Source organism: Eubalaena glacialis, chromosome 4 (assembly GCF_028564815.1).
Source record: "Eubalaena glacialis isolate mEubGla1 chromosome 4, mEubGla1.1.hap2.+ XY, whole genome shotgun sequence".
Classification (NCBI taxonomy): domain Eukaryota; kingdom Metazoa; phylum Chordata; class Mammalia; order Artiodactyla; family Balaenidae; genus Eubalaena; species Eubalaena glacialis.
In genome coordinates, this window is record NC_083719.1 from 90290810 (window position 1) to 90302475 (window position 11666).

Below are 11666 nucleotides of genomic sequence, written 5' to 3' on the forward strand. Positions count from 1 at the left end.
TGAGTATCTGTCTACTCCCCAGGCTTGAGATACTTCTTTTGCTTTATTTAATGCCTACATGTACTAGTGCTTTACTTGGTTTATCTCATTTACATCTTGCAATAACCATATGTCATTGGTACTATTGTTAGAGTCTCTAGTCTCATATAAGGAAACTGAAGCTTAGCGAGGTTAGCCTAAGATCATGTAGCTGATAACCAAGGCAGTCTATTTCCAGGGGCCATTTCTTTTGCCACCATGTTTCTAAGTCAGAAAAATAGGTGGCGTAAAGCTCATGCTCATGCACACAAGTACAGAATTACCTTCTGATTCTCCAGCTAGAGTTGACTGATTAAATTTTGAACAAAATTATGCTTCCCAGTGTAGTAATCTTGGTGATGTGGTTTCCCCTTGAGGAGTAGGAACTCACCTCAAGTCATAGCTGATTCTCATGAGAAATAAAAATGGCTACACTGACAGATGGCAGCTGGGCAGCCAGAAAGGAATCAACAGAGGGTCCTGAATGGCCCCCTCAGAGCAACTGTAGTGAACATCCTGACACATCTAGCCCCCGAGACAGCAGCTTAGAGCAGGAAAGATGCTCAGACACTGACAAAACTGAAACATGAGGAAAATCATGCATTGTGTTCCAATAATCTCTTTTGACAGAAAAATTAACTTTTGTGCATCTACCCTTACTCTAATAAGATTAGTGTAAGGTGGTCTGAGGAAAGTTACTTCATCTCAGCTGCAAAATAAGGAAGCAGAATTCAATGATCCCTAAAAGGTCCCCTCTAGTTTCATGAGTCTAAACATGAGTTGTTATTGTAATCAACCAGTTCTAGAATATCAATAACTTCCTTGTTTCTGTGACATGTAAACATGACCTACACTGAAGTTAATCCTGATGATCGAACCACAGTAAAATTCTTTAAGACAGTGCTCTCCTAATTTGTTCCTGGAGCAGACACTTTTGGTGAATAAATTCTCCCAAGACAAGGAAGAACTCAGATCATTACCATATTCAGAAGACAAATGCATCACCTCATGAAAATGTTAATGGGCAACATTAATTGGAAGCAGAGGTCAGGCTGGGAGTTCCCTGTAGATTCTGGGAGCCCCAGAGGACTCTGGCGTATATAGAGCACATCTTTCTAGGGCTGCGGAGGGAGTGCTGTAAGCCCCTTAGACGCCCTGATTCTCCTCCTTGCCTTTTGCACTGTCTGCCTTTGTTCTAACCTTCCACCTCCTCACCTTCTCCCCGTCTTCTCTCTAGTAGTGGTTCCTCATCCCTGCTATACATTTCTGCATGAGCATTAAGGATCAGTGATGCAAAGGAAAGAGAACAAAACCAGCAAAAAGGTTCACTTCAAAGGAAGCAATAATGACACATCAACCAGAAAATTATTTAAGAATAGACTGTAGCATCTGCTATAAGACTTATCATACATGAGGATGCACCTTCCCTGTGTCTCTGTCTAAATATTGTCTTTCCTTTGCGAGGTCAACTCACAATAAAAAAATGCAGTAAGTACGCTAGCTTAATTTTAGCTCCACCCTTGCTTTTGTTTCTTTTGCTCCTGCTTGAAAATTATGCTATTCTACTGTATTTTACTTTTGTTAGCTGCCTCACATTCTTTCCAGAACAGGGATTCAAACAACAAGAAGTATGAACAATTTGTCCAATTGTGAGAAGCGATCCATGTGTTTCTATTATCCATAATGAGAATCAACACTTACTTGGTATATAGTATTTGCCAGGCACTGTTCTACCATTTCACATATATTGACTCACTTAACTCTCAAATCCCACTGTGAGGTAAGCACCATTATTACCCCCTCCCCATTTTTGAAGGGGAAGAAACTGAAACCTGTAACAATTAAGTAATGCTTGCAGTCACACATTTAATGAGAGGTGGAACCAGGATTTGAAATCATGTTCTCTGAGTCCAGACTCCAGGTCTTTGACTACTGTGTGATGTTGCCTCCCTCTGGTGCACTATTTTGGATGTGATGAGTGAAAACATATGAACAAACCCATCAGTGCTCAGTGAACTGGGATCAGCTATTCTGGAGATAGTGACTGCACACAGCTACTCTTCAGGAACTAGGATACATATAGATTTAAATACAACCCAGTCAATTTCCTAAGCTGCTGGAGATGCTACTAAAGATTCCAGCTTTAACATGGATTATTGGTTCTGATTTTCCAAAAGACTTTTCTAAAATGTCTCCTGGTCTCTTCTGGTAAATTTATTTTTTTTATTTTCTTTATACAGCAAGCTCTTATTAGTTATCTATTTTATACATATTAGTGTATATATGTTAATCCCAATCTCCCAATTCATCCCACCACCCCCATCCCACCCCCGACCCCTGCTTCCCCGCCTTGATGTCCATGCGTTTGTTCTCTACATCTGTGTCTCTATTTCTGCCTTGCAAACCAGTTCATTTGTACCATTTTTCTAGATTCTACATATATGCATTAATATATGATATTTGTTTTTCTCTTTCTGACTTACTTCACTCTGTATGACACTCTCTAGGTCCATCCACATCTCTACAAATGACCCAATTTCGTTCCTTTTTATGGCTGAGTAATATTCCATTGTATATATGTACCACATATTCTTTATCCATTCGTCTGCCAATGGGCATTTAGGTTGCTTCATGACCTGACTATTGTAAATAGTGCTGCAATGAACATTGGGGTTCATGTGTCCTTTTGAATTATGGTTTTCTCAGGGTATATGCCCAGTAGGGGGATTGCTGGGTCATATGGTAATTCTATTTTTAGTTTTTTTAAGGAACCTGTATATTGTTCTCCATAGTGGCTGTATCAACTTACATTTCCACCAACAGTGCAAGGGGGTTCCCTTTTCTCCACACCCTCTCCAACATTTGTTGTTTGTAGATTTTCTGATGATGCCCATTCTGGCCAGTGTGAGGTGATACCTCATTGTAATTTTGATTTGTATTTCTCTAATCAGTGATGTTGAGCATCTTTTCATGTGCCTCTTGGCCATCTGTGTGTCTTCTTTGGAGAAATGTCTATTTAGGTCTTCTGCCCATTTTTGGATTGGGTTGTTTGTTCTTTTAATATTGAGCTGCATGAGCTTTTTATACATTTTGCAGATTAATCCTTTCTCCGTTGATTCATTTGCAAATATTTTCTCCCATTTTGAGGGTTGTCTTTTTGTCTTGTTTATAGTTTCCTTTGCTGTGCAAAAGCTTTGAAGTTTCATTAGGTCCCATTTGTTTATTTTTGTTTTTATTTCCATTAGTCTAGGAGGTGGGTCAAAAGTGATCTTGCTGTGATTTATGTCAAAGAGTGTTCTGCCTATGTTTTCCTCTAAGAGTTTTATAGTGTCCGGTCTTAAATGTAGGTCTTTAATCCATTTTGAGTTTATTTTTTGTGTATGGTGTTAGGGAGTGCTCTAATTTCATTCTTTTACATGTAGTTGTCCAGTTTTCCCAGCACCACTTATTGAAGAGACTGTCTTTTCTCTATTGCATATCCTTGCCTACTTTGTCATAGATTAGTTGACCATAGTTGCGTGGGTTTATCTCTGGGCTTTCTATACTGTTCCATTGATCTATATTTCTGTTTTTGTGACAGTACCATATTGTCTTGATTACTGTAGCTTTGTAGTATAGTCTGAAGTCAGGGAGCCTGATTCTTCCAGCTTCGTTTTTTTCCCTCAAGATTGCATTGGCTATTTGGGGTCTTTTGTGTCTCCATACAAATTTTAAGATTTTTTTGTTCTAGTTCTGTAAAAAATGCCATTGGTAATTTGATAGGGATTGCATTGAATCTGTAGATTGCTTTGGATAGTATAGTCATTTTCACAATGTTGATTCTTCCAGTCTAAGAACATGGTATATCTCTCCATCTGTTTGTGTCATTTTTGATTTCTTTCATCAGTGTCTTATAGTTTTCTGAGTACAGGTCTTTTACCTCCTTAGGTAGGTTTATTCCTAGGTATTTTATTCTTTTTGTTGCAATGGTTGCAATGGTGACTGGGATTGTTTCTTTAATTTCTCTTTCTGATCTTTCATTGTTAGTATATAGGAATGCAAGAGATTTCTGTGCATTAATTTTGTATCCTGCAACTTTACCAAATTCATTGATTAGCTCTAGCCGTTTTCTGGTGGCAGTTTTAGGATTCTCTATGTATAGTATCATGTCATCTGCAAACAGTGACAGTTTTACTTCTTCTTTTCCAATTTGAATTCCTTTTATTTCTTTCTCTTCCCTGATTGCTGTGGCTAGGACTTCAACAACTGTGTTGAATAATAGAGGCGAGAGTGGACATCCTTGTCTTGTTCCTGATCTTAGAGGGAATCCTTTCAGTTTTTCACCATTGAGAATGATGTTTGCTGTGGGTTTGTCATATATGGCCTTTATTATGTTGAGGTAGGTTCCCTCTATGCCCACTTTCTGGAGAGTTTTTATCATAAATTGGTGTTGAATTTTGGCAAAAGCTTTTTCCACATCTATTGAGATGATCATATGGTTTTTATTCTTCAATTTGTTAATATGGTGTATCCCATTGAATGATTTGCTTATATTGAAGAATCCTTGCATCCCTGGGATAAATCCTACTGGATCATGGTGTATGATCCTTTTAATGTGTTGTTGGATTCTGTTTGCTAGTATTTTGTTGAGGATTTTTGCATCTATATTCATCAGTGATATTGGTCTGTAATTTTCTTTTTTTTTGTAGTATCTTTGTCTGTTTTTGGTATCAGGGTGATGGTGGCCTCATAGAATGAGGTTGGGAGTGTTCCTTCCTCTGCAATGTTTTGGAAGAGTTTGAGAAGGATGGGTGTTAGCTCTTCTCTAAATGTTTGATAGAATTCACCTGTGAAGCCATCTGGTCCTGGACTTTTATTTGCTGGAAGATTTTTAATCACAGTTTCAATTTCATTACTTGTGATTGGTCTGTTCATATTTTCTATTTCTTCCTGGTTCAGTCTTGGGAGACTGTACCTTTCTAAGAATTTGTCCATTTCTTCCCGATTGTCTTTAATGATATCCCAATAGTGTGGCTTCCTTTCAGGCATGATTATTTTGCGTGGCTTCACTGATTGAATTGTCCCTGCCCATGTTCTGTTAGGTATGGTTCCTTGGGACACATCAGTGGCTCAATGACGCCCATTCAGCCGACAACTTTTTGTTTGTCAGGTTGTGACATGTTCCTTACACACATAGTTGTGTGTGTGGTGGACTGTAGGAGGCTCTTGGCTACATTTTGTACCTTTCCCACGTTAGTTAGGATAACTATTCCAGTTTTCCCCGACTGGTCCAAATTTTTGCTGGTTTGTCCCAGCACAATTATGAACAATGCTCCTTTCCCTCTAAAAGTTGTCCCCATTTGGATGGTAAATTTTATGGTTGTGCTATTTCTAGGGAAGCCAGAACAGATGTCATCCAGGGAACATCCATTTTAGTAGAGTAGAAAAATGAGGCTTAGAATTAACAATCTTCTTCTACACCCTGGATTTTCCATGAGTGATGGAAAAGTAATTTAAAATCTCTGAGCCTCAGTTGTCTCATCTAGAGAATAGAAATAATAGCAGTGTTTTTATGAGAATTAACTGGGTCAATATATGTGTAAGTGAAAACATCCAGAAGTGTGCCTGAAACCCAACAGGGAGTTATGAAGTTTGTTTAAGGACAAAGTCTTTTCACCTGAGGTGAGGGTAGGGCTGGATTGTACCTAGCTACAGTTGAAACAAATTTTTGTGATGGAAATAGGGCAGAGAATTAAGTGAAGAAGAGAGCTAGAGGGCAAAGGAGGAAATGAATTTAAAGTAATTCTGGTACAAGACACAGGAATGCCGATTTTAAAAGTAGCATGGAAATTGTTTCCACTCAGGGGTACGTAATAATTGCATTTGGATCCTCCAGGGCACGTTTGATGTTTCTCAGTGTATTTCATGTATTGAGGCTTTTGATGCTTTTCTATGCTCCAGCCCATCTCTCTTGTTCTCTCTCTTATTTATTTATTTATTTATTTATTTTTATTATTATTTTTGGCTGTGTTGTGTCTTCATTGCTGCATACGGGCTTTCTCTAGTTGTGGCAAGTGGGGGGCTACTCTTCATTGCGGTGCGCGGGCTTCTCATTGGGGTGGCTTCTCTTGTTGCAGAGCACGGGCTCTAGGCGCACGGGCTTCAGTAGTTGTGGCATGCGGCTCAGTAGTTGTGGCTCGTGGGCTCTAGAGCGCAGGCTCAGTAGCTGTGGCCCACAGGCTTAGTTGCTCCGTGGCATGTGGGATCTTCCCAGACCAGGGATCAAACCCATTTCCTCTGCATTGGCAGGTGGATTATTAACCACTGCACCACCAGGGAAGTCCCTCTCGTGTTCTCTTGAAGCAAACTCAGCTTCCTCTGAAAACATGGCATTTCTGTGGAAAGGCTGGTGAGTTCTCCAGGACTTCAGTCTCCAATAACAGAAGAAAATTAATCTGAAAGAAAAAAAAGTGGCAGATTGCTGTGCTGGCAAGACCAACAGAAAAGTTGGTCCAGACACAACCATTCTGAGGCAGTTGGTTTCAGCTGGTTAAACATGAATTAAAGTGACCAGTGTCATGTACCTGCAACATGTAAAGGTCTAGACACAACCAGATTCTATTTTTTCCTTTCTCTGTGACCCATTTACTACTTCACCTAGAATAAAGATAACTACAGGAGAAGTTATGCCTTTAACATGCCTTTACTTAACGGTCCTCATCATGTTTATTATGGGAAATATTATCCGTGTTTCTACCATTCAAATGCATCCACTGTTTTGACATGTTTTATTTGGTCATATTTCTACAGTTTTCTATCCCCACCCACCTTTTTTGGCTCATATTATAATTTTATCATGTTAAAATTCCATTGGATGAATTTTTCTGAAACTTATATAATTATTTTTCAAATGTTAGATTTCATTTTTTTCAATTTTTTGAAATATTTTTGTATGCATTTGGGATTACTTCTTTAGTGTGAAAATTAAGGAAGAGGAATTATAGGGTCAAAGGCATGAACCTTTTAAAGTTATGCATATTGAAAAGCTAAGAAGCTATTTTAAAATGCTGCTATCAGTTCACAACGAACTGTTATTTCTTTTCGTAATCATTTTAATGATAAGTAGTAAGCACTCTCTAAGTATAATCAATGCAATTAATCCTTACATCACTCTGTAAGATATGCTGGTCTATGCAGTATATAAATTAACCTGGATTTTTCAATATAAAAATTCTGGTTTTTCCATACTGTTGGTGTAGGCTGACTCTATTATTCTTTTGATTTTTCATGGCCCGATGTTTTTCTGGAAGTCTTGATGGTCCCTCTTCTTGTTCATGATTGTACTCAAATTATTTTAAAAGCCAGGCTGACAGCAGGAAGGGAAGAAGGGCAGAAATTTCTTCCTTTAGAAACACCTTAAGTAGTCTCAGGTGGGCTACACTTCTGGTATTTGCAGCATATTTCTACACAAATTGTGGAAAAGATCGTTTCGTTTCAAAAAGAATGATTTTTATATTCTATTCCCTTCTTTGGACGAGCGTTGTAAAATTGGGCAGAAATCTTGGAATGGATTTCCGTAAGTGGAGGCTCAGAATCTGTGGTTGCTTTGCTGTCTCTTTGAGGTAAAACTCAGGTTCAAAGCGACGGCTCCCAGCACTCTGAGGCTCTCTCAGAACTTGTCACTGGCGGAGAGAAAACTCTTCCCTGCAGAAGAAAATAACCCTCTGAATTGTCTTTCTCCTTCTCTGTTGAATATAAAAGCACCTGGCTAAGAGAGGAGTCTCCTTCAGAACCAAGCTCAGTCCCCAGACACAGATTGTGATGGCACCTCCGAGAGCAAGAAGCCGTTAGACCCCAGGCCCTGTGCTATGACCTAGCAGTGAATGGCCGAAGGGGTGACTGCCACCTAGTTTCTTTGGGGAAATATAGCATTCAAGTTCTCACTGTTGAATGATGAGAGAACAATGCTAGTCTTTTGTGCGGCCAATTTTTGGTCAAGATGGATGTATTTAGAGTTGATTTTGGTGATTCCTGCAATGTCAGTAGCATTTTCACCAACATTGTGAACTTCTCTTCTCCTGGATTAAACATCCTGTTTCTTCAGTGATAATTCTGATAGAGTAGTTTCTAGAATTTTCCCTCTGGTCAGCCTTCCTCCACATCTCCACCAAGGCTGTTGGTCTCATCTGGAACGTATGTAGTTAGCCACATTTTTCTTGAAATACTGCGTCTGCATTAACATGATACTTTGTGTATCATCTAGCATGGCTAGCCCACATTCTAATAGTACAATATATTCATGTGATCAGGATAATATCATTGAGAGAGTCCAACATTAAATTGTCCCCCCCACCTCTGAAACATCGTACTATTTGCTTATAATATATCTGTTGTCTGCTACAGCCTTGGGAGTTACTGCCAAGACAATCTCAACTCTATTCTCAACTTGTAGAATTGCCTTTTCTTTATTTATTTGGATATAGAACTTTACATCTATCTTATTTCAAATGTATCTAGTTTAAGTCTAGGAAGGCCTTATTTAGTATTATACGATGTCCCTAGAAGGTGCTTAAAAAATTCTTGTTAACAAAATGCTTAATATATACTTTTTAAATAATTACGTGATCATGGAGTCTTTCTGCTATTGTTAGAGGTAGCTTTAATTCTTCTCATCCTTTTCACTCTATTTTAAATTCTTCCCGAAGTTGTCAGTGTAGAAATCTATTTCTCTTTCATCCCCTGACTTGCATTAATGAAATACCAGAATTTGTCTCTGATGGTCTTAGTGCTACATTTTAAAGGAAAGAAAAAAAGGAAAAAGAAGGGAGTTAAGCATGCATTGGCCTCCTTAATAATGCATGTTTTCTGTTCTCCAGATAGTTTATTATTTAGAAACTATGGACTCTAGGATCTTTCTTATAGCAAACAGAAACTGCATAGGGTGAATCAGAATGATTAGTATTCAAGGGGCTGATTCTGGGATATTCACTATAGCTTGTCCTTTCAATGTGTCTTCTTTTGACATCTTCACCCTGGGTATCCTGGCAACAGAGTACTTCACAAAAACAAAAGTCCCATAGACACTGTTTGCTGAATTCCATCAGAATAATAAAAAGACCGTTTTACTGAAGCATTTACTGAAGACAGTAAGTTAGAAAAATAGCAAGACGACAGCTAAATGTATTTGATTCAAAAGTGACTGACACTGAAGGAAGCCCCAGTCCAAGGATGATGTCTTTGGGTCATATAATTTCTCAACCATTTGTGGGAAGACCGGGGGGTGAAAAAGAGATGATTTATGGGCTAAAATGGGAAGTAAACCAACGTGAATGTACTATAGTAAGAAATCCCTAAAAAGGGTGCATTTATACAACGTGGGGCACATGTCTCCATACGAGCTAGAGATGCATCTTTGCTCTTGTGAAGGGACCTCTTCCAGCTGCACAGTCTCCTTCTCCTCAGTGCTCCGTTTGCTCTGGTGGAGGAGCAAGCTGGGCTCTTAGGGAGGCACACTAACTCTTTCTAGGCCTTTGGGGATCCAATCACTTTTGTAGGACGTTTGGAAGTTCTGATCCATTTAGTGCAGTGATAATGCTGTTGTTGGTCTCCTTAGGGCTTTAACAGGTTAATTAAAGCACCTCCCTCGGACTCCTACTGTTTCCTCCTTTAGGCACTGGGGAGAGGTAGGCAACATGGTTAAGAGCATGCTTAACATCATCTGTCTCCTAGTTTTTCAGACTTGCCCTTGCAGTGCCGTATCACCTTTGTGACCGCAGGGCTTACTACCTTGGTGCAGCGACTGTCTGCTCTTCCTGAGGGCAAACGTTAGGAAATGTTATCTTACTCCAAGGCTGATGTCTTTATTGAAAGGAACTCAAGACTCGCAGGGAGGACTTCAGGGAAGAGAAGTTTAAGCTCCCCAAAGGACTGGAATTCAAGCAGGTTATGTACTAGTACAGGTGCATTTTGATGGTGTATCCTGCCCAAGAAGCCCCTCCTGGTGCCTACGCCCTCACCACCCTCCTTCCCCAATTCTCAGGGGTTGCTGCTGACGGCTCTCTTCATACAGTACCATCTGACTCCCACCCTCCAACCCTGGTTCCAGGCCACAGCTGATTGGACCAGAATGAGGCCCCTGACCCCATCTGTCTAGTCATAGTTTCTCACCTGGGAATTTGGAAATGAAATTCAGCAATACTTGTCCATTCAGCTGGTTGTTTGAACTTGGGACATCTACTCTTGGAGGGCTAACTTCCGTGGGCATGCAAAAGCAGGGACAGAAATGACATAGCCACACAGCAAAACTAGATGAGGGAACATGAAAAGAGCGAGAGAGAGAGAGAGAGAGAGAGAGAGAAGCTGTCTTGATTCTTCGTGGCTTTTTAGTTTCTAGTTCCAGTTTCTTTTATGGTTTGATTCTGCTTGTTTCCCTTGGATTCTGTGTAAGACGTACACACAGGACCCTATTTGACCTAACCCAATTTGAGTGGGTTTTACTTAATTATACTTTTGTAAAAAGCCTTGACCAAGACAAGCTGATTAAAGAAAGACTCAAAACTGGAATCCAGGCCCCCTGTCCCCAGGCAAATATTTTTTCTGTATTACTGGACCTTCTGCCTGTTAGCTGGACTCCAGACTGCAAAGGCAGAAGCTCTTTTCTTTGGCAGCTCTGCTGTGTCCTGGTGGGGCCAGGACCCTGAATGGTCCTACCTTTCAGCCCTTTGCCCTAGATGGTTCCCCAAATGGATGATCTGCTGGCACCCAGTGCTCATCCTCACGCAGACTGGAACAGAAATCAGTGCTGTGGCCCCCTCCACCTGCCCATCTGAGCAGCGGGTCTGAAAAACCCTTGGACCATTGCACTCCTGATTCCTGCATGACTTCTGACCACCTCAGGGTCAGATTCTAGGAGCCCTTACCTGAGAGGCCTCAGGTGATGAAGGTGATGCCTTCTACCTCTTTGGAAGGGTTACTTGAGAATCATTGTGGGAGAAGAATCCCAGACAGGCCCTCACTCACTGCTCTAAGATGCCAGCTCTTGTTTTGCTACTGTGTGCCATTAGGATAAGGGCAAGCTGACATTCTGAGTGAGGCTAATTGTTGGGGGCAGGAGGGAAACAGGAGCAAAACTGGGCTTCTGATTGTGTCAACAGTGTTTCTGTAGCTCCTGCTGTGGGAAGGCCCCTCTCTCCAGGACAAGGCAGACTGCGTGCTTTTGGCATGAATAAAAGCCATGTAGTGATCCAGGTTTGACCTCTGCATAGAAAAGCTTCCTGCTTAATTTATGGCTTTAGAATGGGCAGTCATAGATTTCTGGCAGAAAAAAAAAAAAGCTAATGTATTCTTGTGAAGCAAAGAATAGAATTAGTGGGATAAATGGTACTTGAGAAGCTCCTGACCATTCCCATACTAATCAGGAAAAAGTCTAAATGATGCTGATTAAACTTTAAACATTTATTTGGGGCCTAATTTGGCCTGCTAAAATGCAGGGGCTGGCTGCAGTCTCTCATAGGGCATGAAGCCTGGTGAAGAGGGAAAGCTCTAGCTCTTTTGTGACCATTGTCACAGCAACAGTTTTCTTCGTCCTGAAGGATGAGACAAGTTCTGTTTGCAGAAGCCAATGTGTTGCTAGGGAGAGCCAGGACACATCAACATCAAAAAGGGCTGGA